This window comes from Mobula birostris, chromosome 12, assembly GCF_030028105.1.
Source record: "Mobula birostris isolate sMobBir1 chromosome 12, sMobBir1.hap1, whole genome shotgun sequence".
Classification (NCBI taxonomy): domain Eukaryota; kingdom Metazoa; phylum Chordata; class Chondrichthyes; order Myliobatiformes; family Myliobatidae; genus Mobula; species Mobula birostris.
Genome location: NC_092381.1, coordinates 32540516 through 32558732, shown reverse-complemented (window position 1 = coordinate 32558732; position 18217 = coordinate 32540516). Strand labels below are relative to the sequence as shown.

At 40.8% G+C, this 18217-nt stretch overlaps 1 protein-coding gene across 5 annotated transcripts in view; it reads right to left on the bottom strand.

Annotated features, from left to right (window-relative positions):
• st3gal3a (ST3 beta-galactoside alpha-2,3-sialyltransferase 3a) overlaps positions 1–18007 on the bottom strand; it is a 556478-nt gene extending 538471 nt beyond the window's left edge. For 2 of the 5 annotated variants that reach the window (XM_072273561.1, XM_072273559.1), the window contains exon 1: positions 17769–18004. The gene's annotated coding sequence lies outside the window, so the exon portion shown is untranslated. Of the gene's footprint in view, positions 1–17768 lie in introns of all 5 variants that reach the window. The other 3 variants (XM_072273563.1, XM_072273562.1, XM_072273557.1) reach the window with 3 other exon arrangements.
• Between the last annotated feature and the right edge of the window lie 210 nt (positions 18008–18217).

Sequence of the window (18217 nt, the reverse complement as noted above, 5' to 3'; positions counted from 1 at the left end):
ACCACTCTTAAATCCCACTCCATTTAAAAGTGTTCTAATTTACTATTGGGTGTTCCATCAAAGAAGGCGAAGTCACATTTTTTCCCCATACGATATACTGTCAGAATCAGATTTAATATCATTGGGCTACATCGTGAGATTTATTAACTTTACAGCAGCAGTACAATGAAATACATGATAAATAAATACAGAGAAAAAACTGAATTACATTAAGTATATCTATGTTTATTAAATAATAAAAACCAGTAGTACAAAACAAATAAAAAAGTTGCAAATTAGTCCTGACGAAGGGTCTCGGCCTGAAACGTCGACTGTACCTCTTCCTAGAGATGCTGCCTGGCCTGCTGTGTTCACCAGCAACTTTGATGTGTGTTGCTTGAATTTCCAGCATCTGCAGAATTCCTGTTGTTTGCAAATTAGAGTTCATGGGTTCAATGTCCATTTTGAAATCAGATGGCAGAGGGGAAGAAGCTGTTCCTGAACCACTGAGTGTGTACCTTCAGGCGTCTGTACCTCCTTTCTGATGGTAACAGTGTGAAGAGGGCATATCCTGGCTGGTGGCGAGCATTAATGATGGACGCCACCTTCCTAAGGCACTGCTCCTTGAAGATGTCTTGAATACTATGGAGGCTGGTACCCATGATGGATGTGACTAATTTTATAAGTTACTACAACTTGTACAGTAGCCCTCACCCCATACCAGACCGTGATGCAGCTAATCAGAATGCTCTCCACAGTACACTTGTAGAAGTTTGAGTATTTTAGTTGACAATCCAAATCTCTGAATGAAATATAGCCACCATCTTGCCTTCTTTATAGCTGCATCAATACGTTGTGTTCAAGTTATTTCCTCAGAGATATTGATACCCTGGAACTTGAAATTGCTCACTCTCTCCACTTCTGATCCCTCTATGATTATTGGTTTTTTGTTCCCTCGTCCTACCCTTCCTGAAGTCCACAATCAGCTGTTGGTCTTACTGACACTGAGTATAAGGTTGTTGCCGTGACACCACTCACGAACTGATTTATCTCACTCCTGTATGCCCTTTCATCACCATCTAAAATTCTGCCAACAATGGTTGTCTAATCACCAAACTTATAGATGGCATTTGAGCTATGCCTAGTCACACAGTCGTGGATGTAGGGAGTCAAGCAGTGGGCCAAGCACAGATCCCTGTGGTGGGTCAGTGTTGATTGTCAGTGAGGTGGAAACATTATTTCCAATCCATGCAAATTGTGGTTTTCTAATGAGGAAGTCAAGGATCCAGTTGCAGAGGGAGGTACAGAGGCTTAGGTTCTATAGCTTTTCGATCAGCACTGTAGGAACGATAGTGATAAATGCTGAGCTATAGTCAATAAACAGCATCCTAACATAGATATCTGTATTGTCCAGGTGGTCCAAGGCCACGTGGAGAGCCATTCAGATTGTTGTTGACCTTTTGTGGCAATAGACAAATAGCAGTGGGTCCAGGTCATTCCTGAAACAGGTGTTGTTTCTATCCATGACCAACCTCTCAAAGCACTGCATCGCCATAGATGTGAGTGCTACTGGGTGATAGTCGTTAAGGTAGCTCACACTGATCTTCTTGGGCACTGGTGCAATTTTTGCCCTTTTGAAGCAGCCACGCCTTTTCCCTTCACTGACTTCTCATGGCCACTCGGATGACTTCTCCATTGCGAACCCGCATAGATTACACCTGGTACCCTATCCAAATAGTTGATGCAGATTAACCGTTTGGGTCACAGAACTGAAACCCATTGCATTCCACAAGTCATAGCCTCCTGACACAAAATGATCCATATATTCCAACCTGGGTTTATGTCAGTTTTAATTTTCCTCTTTAGGCAACTATCAGAATCTATATTTCCTCTCTTACTTGTGCTTTTGTCCCCTTTTGCTAAATTCTGAAATTTCCCCAATCTTCAGGCTTTTGGTGCTTTTTTTTGGTGACATGATAATCTTTTCCTTTGATCTAATACTTCTCTTGATAGCCAGGACTGGACCACTTTTTCTTCCATTTATTTTGCGAAGGATATATGTCAAATAAAAAATCTAATGGAAGAAAAGAGACTGAAGAAAGCAAATCCTATAGAATACAAGTCCTTAGATAAAAAAGTTAAAATCTTATGTCAAAAAGCCAAAGACGATTGGTTAAACCAGGAATGTGAGCAATTAGAAAGAATCCCTATTACTGATCCAAAAAGTTACACCAACAAATCAAGAATATCACTGGTAAAAAGCTCGTCTGTTCTTCAGGTGAATGGTTGAATGCAAAGGATGGTACCATTATCATGGAAAAAGATGAGATTATGAACAGATGGACTGAGTATGTTCAGGAATTGTTTGAAGACGATCGACGCAAAAACTCAGAAATTAAGAAGAAAACTGAAGGTCCAAGTATTTTAAAATCTGAAGTTTGTAATGCAATAAATAAGATGAAGAAAGGAAAGGCAGCAGGTCCTGATGAATTAGTAATAGAACCAATTATTGCCCTTGAAGATTATGGAATTGAAAAACTTACTGATTTAATCAATGTCATTTATGAGACTGGAATAATACCAGAAGAGACGAAAAAAATCAGTTATTATCGCTCTTCCTAAGAAACCTGGAACAATAAAATGTGAATTACATCAGTTTAATGAGACATATCACTAAGCTACTTCTAAGAATTTTGATGACCTAAAAGCAAGATATAAGCTGAAACAGGTAAAAGACAATGTGGTTTTGTGAAAGACAAAGGTACAAGAAATGCAATATTGATTTTAAGGATACTATCAGAACGAGCTATTCAAGTGCAAAAAGATTTGTTTGTTTCGACTACACAAAAGCATTTGATCAGGTGAAGCACAATAAGCTATTTGACATATTACAGGAAACTCTAGATCTAGATTCGAAAGACCTCCGCCTAATCAGAAATCTGTACCGGGAACAAACTGCCGCTATAAGAATAGATGGAGAAGTGAGTCAGTTTACAAAAATCAAGAGAGGCGTTAGACAAGGGTGTGTTTTCTCCCCTGATTTGTTTAATGTGTACAGTGAAACAGTATTACAAAAAATAAGAGACATCTTGGGAATCAAAGTTGGCGGTGAAAACATTAATAATTTTAGATATGCAGATGACGCTGTTAATTGCAAGTACAGAGGAAGAACTACAAAACAATTGATATAGTTGTTGAAGAAAGTGCAAAAATGGGTCTATCTATCAATTGCAAAAAGACAATGTATGGTGATATTCAAAAAGAAGGAGAATTCTATCTGCAGGTTGAGAATAAACGGGGAAGACATAAAACAAGTACAGATCTTTTGCTACTTAGGAAGCTGGGTGACATCAGATGGCAGGTGCAACATGGACATCAAAAGAAGAATAGGGATGGCAAAAGACACCTTTACAAGAATGAAGAGTATACTGACCAATACTAAACTAGGCATGACAACCCGCCTCAGAGTACTGAAATGTTATGTTTATCCAGTTATGTTATATGGCTCAGAACGTTGGACAATATCTAGTAACATGAGGAAATGAAATGAAGCAGCAGAGATGTGGTTTTTGAGGAGGACGCAAAGAATATCATGGATGAAATGAATATCTAATGAGGATGTCATGAACAGAGCCAGCACAAGAACAGAAATAATGCATGATCTCATGAAAAGACAACACAACTTCATTGGACATGTGATTAGGAAAGAGGTGTTAGAATCACAGTAATTATGGGAAAGATTGAAGGGAAGAAAGCAAGACGAAGACAAAGACAAATGATGATGAAGACAGCAGCCAGAGAACTGGAAATTAATACCAATGAATTGATCCACTTGACCCGAAACAGGAGTGTGTGGGCCATGGCAGTCAAAGCTCAAACTGGGCATGGCACCTGATGATGATATGGCATTTGTAAACCATGAATTAATTCTTTAAACTTTAACTCATGTTTATCAGTTGCACCTTTTAATTTAATAACCCAATCTGCCACAGCCAACACTTACCTCATGACTGGGTAATGTCTCTATTCTGAATGAACGACACTATTTTCAGCTGAGATTGCTGTTTCCTAAAGACCCTTCGAAGTCAGTTCTTCAATTACCCCTTTCATATTACACAATCTAACTTCAGTACACATATTCTCACAGACTAAAGTACCATTGCAAAAATATTATTAGCCTATAACTGAAAGGATCTGAATACCATTACCTCTGGAATTCTCCAAGGGCCTATCTTCATCATCCCTACCATACTCTGCCACTCAGCAATGTCAAAAGGTCAAGATAGCACCTGTGTACAACACTCCAACGGTCAATGTCTTTTATGTCTGTTTTCCATCTTGAATGTGTTTCTGGAACTGTTGGAGCCTGCAATTTGCAGTTTGAAGATCATTTGGGTGATCCAGCACTTTGCTGTCCCCAAGAGGATTCTGGGAGGCAGCGAGTGCGATCGTCATGGCGAGGAGGCTATGGGGATGTTCAACTCTATTTTGCAGATTAAAGCTTCCATTGTTCACCAAGTAAAGAGCCGAGGGAGACTGAAACATCGAGGTGAATGCTGAAGGCGAGCACTGGCTGCCTGCCTGCCTTTTAATCGCTCTGCTGCCAGAGAGGAGAGACTGTTGGAGACCAGAGGATGCTACCGAGGTTTTCTGCATTGTGTATATGGATATGGACTTGACTAGGGACTCTTCTTTTTTTATATATTCTGTGTTTTTTGCCCGATCTTTCTCAGGGTTTTTTTTGTGTGAGGGGAAGGAATTTGGTGGTCAATGTTCGGTTTTTGTTTGTTATTTTGTGTGGAGATCTGGGGGTTGATGATCATGTTGCTGTTCTTTTTTTCCTGAGTTTCGGGACTATCCGGAGATGAAGAATTTCAGAGTTGTATACTTTGATAATAAATGAACCTTTGAATCTGACTTGAATTTTTATTCATTCTATTTTCAATGAAAGGAAATTATCTGCAAATAAACACTACTAAGTCCAAAGCCTCTTCCGGTGATGCCTACACCGAAGAAGTTTAGATCCTCTCTTCAACGGGAGTTTAGTGAAACCAACTCTCACTGCTCCCCATCTGTAATTTCTTCGGCTCTTCAACTTTCCAACCACATTTTGACTCTCTTATCATTTTGGATCTCCCCCTTCCCCCTCCCACTTTCAAATCTCTTATTAACTCTTCCTTCAGTTAGTCCTGACGAAGGGCCTCAGCCTGAAACGTCGACTGTACCTCTTCCTACAGATGCCGCCTGGCCTGCTGCATTCACCAGCAACTTTGATGTGTGTTGCTTTAAGTCCAAAGCCATCACCTTTTGTCCCTGCCATTAGATCTGTTCATTAAATGCTGATTTCACACAGCGATTTGAGGCTATATTAGAGTGCAGTGTCCAATTCAATCCTGAACTCATCTTCCAGCCTCACAACCTCTTCATCATGAAGACCACCTATTTCTGCTTCTATATATCACCAAATCCATCCTTCTCCTGGTCTGCCTGCTGTTGAAACCTTCATCCTTTCTTCTATTATTCTAAGCAAATTTCCCAACGTTTCACTGTTGGGACTTTAATCATCCACTTTGAATAAACGCGCTTATCCGAAGCTTTCCCACCCACATCCTGATTTATACAATATCACATTCACCTTTTTAACATTGTTGCCGCTCATTTACATTGGTTTCTTGTTTAACATTGCCTCAAGATTAAAGTAATTATATTTGCATTGAAATCCTTTGTAGCTGCACCTTTCCCTAGTTTCTCTCTATTCCCATAGACTGTAATGCTACAACCCTTGAGACCCATGTTCTTTAAAGTCTAGTTTTTTGTATCTTATGTTGCCAGGGCCCTAAATAATAAAAATGTAAGTTGTTATTAACAAAAGAAAATCTGCTTAACAGAACAGTACAAGCACAGAAATAGGCTCCTTGGTCCATGATGTCTCTGCCACTTAAGATGCCAATTTTTTTTTCCTGCCTTCACATATTCTACATTGCTCATTCTCCACCTGTCTAAATGCCTGTTACATATTATTACTGTATCTTCTTTCACCACTTCCCTTTGAAGAGTCTTCCAGGCATCTACAACTGTGTGGAAAAAATACTTGTCTCATAAATTGCCTTTAAGTGTTCCCTCCCCTCACTGTAAAACTATGCCCTCTCATATTCAACACTTCCACCTGGGAAAAAAGACCATCTACCCTATCCATGCCTCTCATGGTTTTATACGCTTCAATCAGGTCACTCCTTATACTCTGACGTTCCATAGAAAACAAATTAGGCTTGTCTCACACTGATTTGAGTGTAACCTATATTACATTGACTGTTCTATTGCACATTTAGACAGATGCAACGTAAAGATTTTTACTCCTCACGTATGTGAAAGATGTAAGAAATAAGGTCAATTCAATCTCCTTATGCTTAATACTACCAAGGAAACATCCCTGTGAACTTCCTTTGCACTGCCTCAAAATCTTCCACATCCTACCTGAACAGAACTGCACACAGTACTCCAATGATGACCTTATCTTTGATACAGCTGCACAAGGCTTCCTGAATTTTATATTCAAAATCTTGACCAATGACAAGTATGCCATACACTTTAACACCTTATATACCCGTGTTGCCACTTTTAGTGAGCTACGAACTTGCATCCCAAGATTCATCTACACATCAATGCTTCTTAGCGCCCTATCGTATATTCTCCTCTTGTATTTGACCTTCCAAAGAGCAATAATGCATACTTCTCCAGATTAAACTCCTGCCATTTTCTCTGCCCATAATTCCAATTGGTCTGTATCCTGCTGAATCTTAAAAACTTTCCTCTGTATCCAAAATTCATTAGTTTTTGCATGGTCCACAAATTTACTATCAGCCCATCTATAGTTTTATCTAAATCATACATGTAAAAAAATCAGAAATAACAGACACTGATCCTTGCAGAAAATCACCATTCAGTACCTCCAGTCAGAATAACATCCATCCACACTATCCTCTCTTCCATGGTCAAGCCAATTTTGAATCCATGGATCCCCTGTGCCTTAATTTTCCGGATTAGCCTACCACTAGAGATCTTGTCAAATGTTTTACTCAAGTTCATATACACAATATCCACTGCCCTACCCTCAATCATCTTTGTCACTTGCTCAAAAAAGCTTACAATCAAATTTGTAAAACATGCCTTTCCCCACATAAAGCCATGTTGACTATCCCCAGCAAGTCTATGGTTTTCCATACGCAAGTAAATCCAGTAATTTCTCTACCACTGATTCAGGGTTTGTTGATCTACAACTTCCTATTTGTCTTCATTACCCTTCTTAAACAAATGAACATTGGCTATTCTCCAAACCTTGGGAAACTCACCTCTGGAAGAGGATATAAAAATCTCCGTTAAGGATTCAGCAATCTCTCATCTTTCCTCTCTCAATAACCTGGGCTAGATTCCATCAAGCCCTGGGAACATCCACCTCAATGTTCAAGAGCTCCAAAGCCACTCCCTTCTTGATAACAACAAGCTCTAGGATTTCAGCATACTCTCCCTGATCTCACTATCCTCCACCTCCATCTCTGAACAGCAATGTGAAGTACTCCTTTTGTACCTTGCCCACTTCCACTGACAGAAAGGATACATTTGCCAGCCTTTAAACAGCTTCCACATGTCACATCTGGATTTACGCAATAACATTTGCTCCCAATGAACTCTATCCAGCTCCTTTCTAATACTGTTGTTATTACCGCTTCCCAATTGGTGCATTCTTTCCCAAAGCAGCAGTCTTATCCTTATCCCTAACTTTTATGTTTTCAACAATTAGGATCACTTCTCCCACTCTCCCAGCGAAACACTAATTAGCTAGGCAGGCACAGTACCAATTGTAAGGTCTAACATGGCCTGCATCCCCTCTGCCACGAAGAGAGATGCAGTCAACATTGGGGAGTTTGAAGTCACTCACTACAACCACTCTGTTTCAAATGCTGCAACAGATCTTTAACTCAGCTGAAGAAAATATGCAGAGACCTCCTGTACAGTTCCAAACTGGGCAAATTAGTTTCTAAATTACACCAGGGTCAAAAAGAGATACAGCATAGAAACAGGTTCATTGTTCCAATAATTTTGCACTCACCACCACACACTAACACTAATCCTATATTAATCCCAGACTTCTCTGAGAACTGTCACCTTGCTGTGGCGGAGAGGCTTGAGAGTTCCTGAAATCCTAAGAGCGCTTTCGCTCCTGGTAGGCTCACCCTTGGTGGTAAGGTCAAAGCGGAGGGTGCAGAGAAAGAACGATACAACCAAGACCTCAACAGTGGAGCTGGCAGAAGGAGATGGCACATTACAACAGCAGTGAAGGCAGAGGAATGCTGTAGCAGTGAAGGGTCCCCAGTCATCTTGCAAGCCATGGAACTGGAGCCTGACCCAAATCTGTCAAGGATTGTGTGCTGGCTGCCTATGGGTCAGCCTCCCCATATGAAACAAAGTCTCACGCCAGTGTTCTTCATTAAGGGAATCAGCACCAGAACATGTGGATGTCAGATATGCCTCTACAGCCACCTGAACACCCACCCTTTATGAGAACATGATATTTGACTCAAGTGATTGACTACTACTGGTGGTTGTTCGCTGTATCTGAAGATGACAGGAAAGCTATGGGGGAGAATTTTAACGTGGAACAGCCGTTGCACTGGCACAATTCCATTCTCTCCACTTTGGAAGTCTGAGTCCAATGATTCAACTAACTGTCACAACTGGGACCTTCTTTGGTTGCAGTGGACGTCCATGACTTCTTCTGTGCCTGGTCATGCCCTTCGATCTCCATGAAGTGTTGTAGAACTGCCTTCCTGACCGTTGGATCTCGCTGTAGATCTCAATCGCCCAATCTGCCAGAGCTGACTTTACATACCCCTATCTCACCAGGGCATAAGGTCCACTGGCTACCCTCCCTAGTATTACATTAATCCTATTTTTTTTTGACTCTCCACATATTTCCATCAACCCTCCCTTGAATCTACCACTCACTTGTACACCAGCTAATAACCTACAAGGTTGCATGTCTTTGGAATGTGGGAGGGGAAATCAGTTTCCAGAGAAAACCCAGGAAGGAGAATGCGTAAGCCCTGCACAGAAAGGACCTGGTGTAGTCAACAAGGTGTCATTCTAGGTACAGCAACTTTGAAAGGCTAAACTCTTCACTTTAGATCTTATACCAGAGCAAAATGCAATTAATACCTTGCTCTGAAATGTCTTACCACCCTTTCAAAAGAGATGTTAAACCCACTTTAAGTTAATGGGCTAAATTTTGTTAAGATACAAGAGGTAAGAATACAAGGTAACTAAATAAGTATCAACATCACTAATTTCAAGAATTCCACAAACTCAGACAGAAATGTTATTGCCATGCTTAACAATGCAAATCAAGCCCACCCACTTGACTCCTCCAAATTATGTCCCACAACAAATTGATTTCATCCATCTTGAAAATGTCAATGAGTGGCAAAGTTCAGGCTTGATACAAAAAAAAACTAAATAAGACGGTTTCTTGATATTCAAAGCAGAAAAATAAAAAACAATAAAATAATAAGATAGAATAACTATGTGTAATAAAACAGTGAAATGCCAACAGTCAAATTCAAGCTAAAATAAAACTGCATCATTGGGAAGACAGGCAGAGTTGATACTTCACTTCAAAAATCTTTTGTTAGACTGATTTTGATTTTCACATACAGTAGAATCAAAAGATCTTCAAGAAAAAAAAGTGCAAAATTCAGCTGGAAGAACAAATTCCAAAATTCTCAACTTGCACATATCTTTCTTTTTGCTGATTATTTACAGATCTTACCCACGTATACAGCGACTATATAAACCGTACAATGATCACTTCTGCTATCTCAGATAGATAGCCTGTAGGGAATTGGTTGAAAGGCTAAAGTACACAAATAACAAACAAAACACAACTTCTGGTTACAAACAATGACTGCATAAGTTTAATCATGAATTTGAAGTTCACGATGCATATTTGATCTTTTATCTCATTTTGCTGGATGTTCTGACAAGCTTTTCAGCAGTTGACTGCTTTTCAGTGCTGTAAAGCTCATGGAAAGGAAACCAGTATTTTGAAATTCCTCAGACTAGCAGGAACAGCTGCTTAATGGTTAATTTGCAGTTGCTAATTCAGCTCTGCCCACAACCTCCAAACCATCATCTCCATTTATCTTCCATTCAACACTGAATCTTAGACTCACTTCTCCAATTCTTCTACGACTCATATGCAGATAATCTTCGCCAACACTCCCATGCAGTACTGGAGGAGTGATGCATCAGAGGTACCAGGAGACATAAGTGAAGTAAAGGGAATTACAGAAGCACGAGGTAGGATTTGGCCAGAATTGATTAGAAAAGAACACTGGCAGGGATGATGGCAGAGGAGCAATGGCTGGAATTTCTGGAAGCAATTTGGAAGGCATAGCATACATACATCTGAAAGAGGAAGAAGTATTCCAAAGGCAAGATTACACAACCATGGCTAACAAGAGAAGTCAAAGCCAACATAAAAATGCAAGAGAGGGTAAATAATAGAGCAACAAATAGTGGTAAGTTAGAGGATTGGGAAGCTTTTAAGTACCAACAGAAGGCAACTGAAAAAGTGATAAAGAAGGAAAGATGGAATATGAAAATAAGCTAGCCAATAACATTAAAGAGAATACCAACAATTTCTTCAGATTCATAAAGTGTAAAAGAGAGGTGAGAGTGGATATTGAACCACTGGAAAACTATGCTGCCGAGGTAGTAATTGGGGACAAAGAAATGGCAGATGAACTGAGTGCATATTTTGTATCAGTCTTCACTGTGGAAGACAGTAGCAGTATGATGGAAATTCCAGGTGTCAAGCATCATGAAGTGAGTGAAGTTAACATTACTACGGAGAAGTTTCTTGAGAATCTGAAAGGTCAGAAGGTAGATAGGTCAACTGGACCAAATGGTGTACACCCTAGGGTTCTGAAAGCGGTGGCTGAAGAAATCGTGGAGCCATCAGTTATGATCTTTCAAGAATCACTTGATTCTGGAATGGTTCCGGAAGACTGGAAAATTACAAATGTCACTCTCTTTCTTCAAGAAGGAAGAGAGGCAGAAGAAAGGAAATTAACTGTGGTTAGTCTGACCACAGTGGTTGGTAAGATGTTGGATAGATTGTTAAGGATGTGGTTTCCGGGTACTTGGAGACACTATAAAATAGGCCCTAGTCAACATGGTTTCCTCAAGAGAAAATCTTGTCTGACAAATCTTTTGGAATTCTTTGAAGAAATAACAAGCAGGATAGACAAAGAAGTATCAGTTGATGTGTATTTGGATTTTCAAAAGGCTTTTGACAAGGTGACATATGTGAGACTGCTTAACAAGCTATAAGCCCAAGGTATTACAGGAAAGATTCTAGCATGGATAAAACAGTGGCTGATTGGCAGGAGGAAAAGAGTGGGAATAAAAGGAGCTTTTTCTGGTTGGCTGCCAGTGACTAATGGTGTACCACAGGGGTCTGTATTGGGACCAATTCTTTTTACGTTATGTGTCAATGATGTGATTGATGGACTTGATAGCTTTGTTGCAAAGTTTGCAGATAATATGAAGATAGATGGAGGGGCAGGTAGTTTGGAGGAAGTAAAGAAGCTACAGAAGGAGGGAGCCAGATTAGGAGAATGAGCAAATAAGTGGTAGGATGGAATACAGTGTCTGGAAGTGTATGAGCATGCACTTTCGTAGAAAAAATGAAAAAGTTGACTATTTTCTAAATGGAGAGAAAATACAAAAAACTGAGGTGCAAAGGGACTGGGAGTTCTTGCGCAGGACTCCCTAAAGGTTAGCTTGGAGGTTCAGTCTGTGGTGAGGAAGGCAAATGCGATGTTAGCATTCATTTCAAGAGCACTAGACTATAAAAGCAAGGATGTAATGTTGAAACCTGATAAAGCACTGGTGAGGCCTCACTTGGGAGTATTATGAGCAGTTTAGGGCCCCTTATCTTAGAAAAGATGTACTGTAACTAGAGAGAGTTCAAAGGGGGGCTCAAGAAAGTGATTCATTGACCTAGTTGAAACCTATCGAATGGTGAAAGGTTTTGATGGAGTGGATGTGGAGAAGGTGTTTCCTGTGGTGGAAGAGTCTAAGACCATAGGTCATAGCCTCAGAATAGAGGGGCATCCTTTTAGAATGGAGATGAGGAGAAATTGCTTTAGCCAGAGAATGGTGAATCTGTGGAATTTGTTGCCTCAGGCAGCTATGGAGCTCAAGTCTTTATATATATTTAAGGCAGAGGTTGATAGATTTGTGATTGGTCAGGGTACGAAAGGATACAGAGAGAAGGCAGGAGATTGGGGCTAAGAGAAAAAATGGATCGGCCATGATGAGAAGGCGGAGCAAGCTCGATGGGCCAAATGGCCTAATTCTGCTCTGATATCTCATGGTCTTAATGTGGTGTATAATCTGAGATACTGATTGCCCTCACAGATGGGCAACGATCCTGCAGTAATATGTTGAAAGCTGGCTGGCCTCAGTAAACATCACTAAATTGGAGGGTTTCAACATTATCATATTGTTGCTTATGAAGTGAATTGTATGCAAACTAACTTTAAGTTCCTTCATTATCCCAATTACTACACTTTAAAACAGTTTCATTAGAAAGTCTTAAAGAGTAGAAAGGTGCAATGCTAATTCAGGGCTTTCTTGAATCTATCCCCAAACAACCCCCCCCCCCCATTTCTAAGTTGCTCTTAGAAATACAGATTTCTGCTGATCATAAAGTGAAAGTTCAAAAGTAATTTGAAGGTCATCAGGAGGATAAGCACAGTGATTTGCACGTTTCTTTATCAAATAATCCAGAACACTGTAGCTGAATGTGATTCTTGAACTTGGACTCAAAATCCTGGCTTTTTCATCTGATCACCCCAAAGTAAGCAGAAATATCTCTTCAGTGAAGCATCTCAATGATGAACGATAGAAAGGTATCCTATCCACACAGAATGAGATCATTCAAAAGGAGAAGTAATAAATTACTTCTATGATTTCACTTCCTTCTTGGTGTGAGGTTGAGGACCGTTGTGGATGGCTTCCACTCTGACCAGCTGTGCTTGAACACCTCCATGTCCCAGCTGGTATCCAAGGGATCTGGTTTCCCTTTTGGCCTACTCACATTTTTGTAGATTGATGGTGAGCTCGGCAGCATTAACGTTCCCCAGGACCCTGCGTAGATGGTCCAGATGCTCTGACCACATCTGGCTGTCGATAACCGCGTAATTAGATAGGCCGCAGTGCAATCCTCGCTTCCTTGTAACACCTGGTCCATCTGCTGCTGGAAGGTTAGTGGTGCACCATGAAGACCAAAGGATATCACTGTGAACTGAAACCAATCCAGGGTTGAGCGGAAGGCAGTGAGGGGTTGCAATTGGTCATCCAGGGGAACATGCCAGCAGCCTTTATTAAGGTCCAGTGTAGTAATGTAGTTTTCCCATCCAATCCTTTCTAGTCGGATATCAATGCAGGGCATAGGATAAGCATCAAAAAAAAAAAGAAATGACATTCAACTTACAGGATGACTTCTTGGGGACGATAATAATAGGACTGCTCCACTCACTATTTGAAGGCTCGATGACTTCCAGCTCCAGCATTTCACCCCTCAGGACCCCCCCCCCCACCCGACTGTCACTCTGGCATTTTGTAGCAGTGTTGGTATACTAAACCCTGGTCAGGTCTGATCCTGATGGAATGTTCTAGGACCTTTGTCAGCCCTGGTCTCTGCTGGTAGTCAGCCATCGAGATGGAAGAGATCAACCTTCCCAGACTCCTTAATAATGTGACGCGCTGGGGGGGGGAGGGGAGGGGGCGTGGTCGACAGCCCACCCCTGCATTTCTAATGACCAGCTCTGTTTATGGTTCTTGTGTTAAAATGCTTTCATAGGATTATGGTGGGAAGTTTCAGTTCATTTATTGTTACATTTTGGCTTGGGTTATACCGTTATTTGCTTGTGGATTTGTGGGTCACCCTAACTGCAACCAGGGTGTGTGATGGTCACCTCCCCCATCAAAATGAAACTGAGCTGTTCTCTCTCTGGGTTATGGGCCTGGTCTGTTTTGGTGTGTAGCACAATAAAAAACGTTGTTGAGTTAAAGAGCTTCCTCATCTGTCATTATGTACCAAATGCTCACCACAATATCATCCATGAATACTTCATTTGTAAAAATTTCAACAGAGGCAGCAGAACCAGTATATTTCCCACTGTGGCATTGATGGTGTGACTTTCCAGACCTTTTGGTTCCTCCCTCACACAGACTGGCATCCAAGTCAGGCACATACTGTAACCCGGCCATTGCTTTGGTTTTAGCACAAGGCAAACCAAAATAAGAAAAAGCACCATATACTCCTGGATTAACAAAGGGATATGACAGGATATTTCCCTTCCTCAGTAACTCATGTTACACAGGCATTCCCACCTTCATCAAATATTTGTGGCCATCCAGTTCAACAGGGAGTTCTGCCAGTGGCTCAGACTTCCAGTCATCAGGGACACACTGCACAGGCATTTGGTGACTGTAATCAACACCGAAGGCAGGGACATGGCTTTTCTTAATAAATTACAGTGAGCTACCAGAATCTAAAAGAGCCTTAACAAGTTTCCATTAACTATGACTATTATAAACATAGGCTCATTCTCCTCACCTTCTGCTTGCTTTACACTACCATCCTCACAATCATTACAATCATCACATTCTCTTAATACATAGCACATATCTGATAATTTGGGCTTCTTAAGAGGACACACAAAGGACTTACGACTTGGCTGCAGAGAATGGGAGCAAACAAAAGTAGAAGCAACTACCAAAGATTTTTTGCCCTCTTCTCTCCCACTTCCCAATTCCACAGGCATTAAGAGCCTCTTGCTTTGGAATTATGGCTGTGTTAGCACCCCGTTGCAGACATCGAGGTACTGCAGGGCAAGTTTGGCCACAGCGTGTCCATCCATTGGTTCATGCTTTCAGACGCATGTTCTGGGATCGGGAGGAAGAACCTGCAGCGACTGCTCCAAAACAATGGGCTCACCAATCTCCTCCTTGCACTTCTGCTCTGGTCAAATCCATCACCGGTACAGACCCTTCAGACAATGATACATCTCAGTGGGCAACTCCACTGGTGGTAGAATACTGAAACAGGGGCACTGATAATAGGATTGTGCTGATATCAACTCTAGTCGGCAGTGACTCCTTCAAATCAGGATAGTTGGTGGACCTCTCTTCATCCATTGCAGTGTAGGCTTTAAGAGCTTCACCTGCCACTAGTAGTACTAGCTGGCAGGCCCACTCCTCCTCTGGCCATTGCCATATCTGGGCCATCCTCTCAAACCAGAGGAGACAGCTCGCAATATCTTTACCTTGTTGATATGATGACATCTTAGGACATTACTGCAGGCTTTGGTATTCCTTCCTAAAAACATCCTCTCTCCTCTGCTGGGCAAACAAAGTCTCAGATTAGATTTTCCAGAGAGAGTTCATAGAATTTGGTTCTGGGCTCAAATTCTTCCTCCTCTGAGGTCTCCACTGTTTCCCAGGCATCTGCTTAATTTTACACCTCAGGATGTTTCTTAACTTGGGACCTCAACCCTACTTTTCTCCTTGTTAAATGACCCTCTTTGCGACTGGCCCTCCCACTCCTGCTGCCATATGTTACGTGCGTGGGTGATGATGAAGAAAAATGGCTGGAGTGATTAGCACTTTCATGCAAGGGTGTTTAGTAGGTGCATCAAAATCAAACTTACAAAAAACATTAGCAAAAATAGCAGAAACTATCAATATTTACAAAAAGATATCTACCAGAAAATATAATTATAACTACATATAACTTCAGATAAGAGGATCCTTCACTCAAAGTCTGGATAGGGTGATATTCAGAATCAGGTTTATTATCACTGACATATGTCCTGAAATTTGTTGTTTTTGTGCAATGCAAGAAAATAAAATAATAAGTAACAATAAAACTAAACAGTGTAAAGAGGAAGAGTAAGGTAGTGTTCATGGACTGTTCAGAAATCTTGCGGCGGAGGGTGCAAATCTGTTATTAAAGCATTGAGTGTTTGTCTTCAGGCTCTTGTACTTACCCTTGATTGTAGTAATGAGAAAAGGCTATGTCCAGGATGGCGAGGGTCCTTAATGATAGATGATGCCCCTATGTAAATTGGAGTCAGAAAGAAAAACGGAGTGTGCTTTTTCAGTGCTCAGATATTTGAGCAATCAGGAAATGGGAGAAGGCTACTTCAGCACTTTCGTTCTTAACCTCTAGAGGAGATACTTTTAAGAAAACATTTGAATCAATACTCAATCAATCTGTACAATATTATTCTCACCCAGTATCTCATGAATTCTGTCTGTTCCTTCCAGTAATGCTTCTAGGGCTTCAGTTGCACTGGTTTGCAGAAAATAGAAGTGCACTTTTATTCGCAATATTTCAAGGACATGTAATGGTATTTTGGAGAGATTGTTCATAGTGGGGTGCAGGGTAATGGAAACAGGGATGCTTTGCTTGCAATCTCCTCAGATCACATGGAATCGATCCAAGTACTAGTATAAATGTGGCTTGAAAAAATCATCACCATTGTTGAATATAATCTCTGGATCTATCAGAGTATATATTTCAACACTATGTTTAACACTTTAAATGTAGCAACTTGCCTTACTTGGATACACTGGCCCAGTTTCAAAGTATTTCAATGACACTTAAGAGTTCATCCACAATGGAATTATAATTTTATTCCGAAACTACCTCAGATAAGTAAATTCAGTGATAGTGATCACAAATATCAATCTCATGCAAAGTTAACTAAATTAACATGGACAAAAATGTTCAGCCCTTTGAATATTTTGTGCAGCCCATAAAACTATGCATATTTATCCTTGAGAAACCGTCCACCGACTATCAACATGAGCCACTTATTCAACACAGCAGTGTCAGGCATATAAATAATGCCGTTCAAACTGCAAAGGATTTCAAGGACAGTGATATCTGCAGCCACTGTGATGTCTTACTTTCTTGGCCTTGGCTTAGTATAGTTTAGTATATAGTACAGCAATACAGATGCTGGAAATTTGAAATTAAAAATACAGAAAATACTGTCTGACCTGTTTCCAAAATCTTAAATTTCTATTTCATATACTGTTGATCACTTTGCACAGCCTGCAAGGCTGGGAAACGTTTAACGGCCATTTTTATTAGCCATGAAATTGATGCAAGGAATAGAACAGAAAGTTAGGCATAAAATTATTATGTTGTACGTTATATTTGTATGAACGTCAGCATCCTCGATTAGGGAATTAAGAAATGAAAATCACCAAGTTCAAAATTAAATCTCTATTGAAATTACACGTTAACCCTTTAAGTACTTCACTTACTTCCTGTGGTTTCACAGCTTAATCTCTGCCACACTTAAAGACAATTTAAAACCAGGACCCACACGTTCCAAATACTGACCGTCTACAGACAACAGTGCGCAACCAGCGTGCAAGTTCACAGGAACTTTTTCGGTATAGTTATGACGGTAGACAGTCGGCTTGTGCGCAAGTGTATTTTCTCAGGACTCAGATTTTCGTAGTAAAAGATAAAAGGAATGTCATCAGTCCCCCGTTCCTTATATCTGGATTATGCGACTGGCTCAAGATTTAGCACAACTCCATTAATCAGCCCTACCGTGATCCGAGCTCCTTCGATCAATGGTTCTCTTTTCACCCGTGTGTGGAAAACAAGGACAAAAGGACAAAGTATTTCAAGTACTCACATCTGCCTCACACTCCATGACCCCAGTATGAAACTCTTCAAAGACACTGCGGACAAATTCTAGATAAAGCGGCGCCGAAATCATCTCCGTGCTGCTCCCTCATATCATCTCGGGTTGTGGGGAGGCGCATGCGCACTAGTGTTCCTGCTGCCAGCTCCTTCCAAGTCCTTCTGTCCCAGCAAATAAGTCGTCGTTTTCCTCTACTGCGAGTTCCAATCCTTAAAAAAAATCAGCCAGTAGCCAGGTTACGAAGCTTCTCTTAATCATGCATGAACAGCCCGCCTTCAGCCAACCTCTTCTGCAGTCAAATCATCACAGTGCAGACACAAAGAACACTAGAGCGCCTAAACCAGGCAAGGCGAGGGAAGAGAAAGTGTTCTGTTGCTGTAATCAAGCCAGTCAACAGCCAGAAGTGACTGAACGCACATAAACTTCACCAGTGTTGCTGT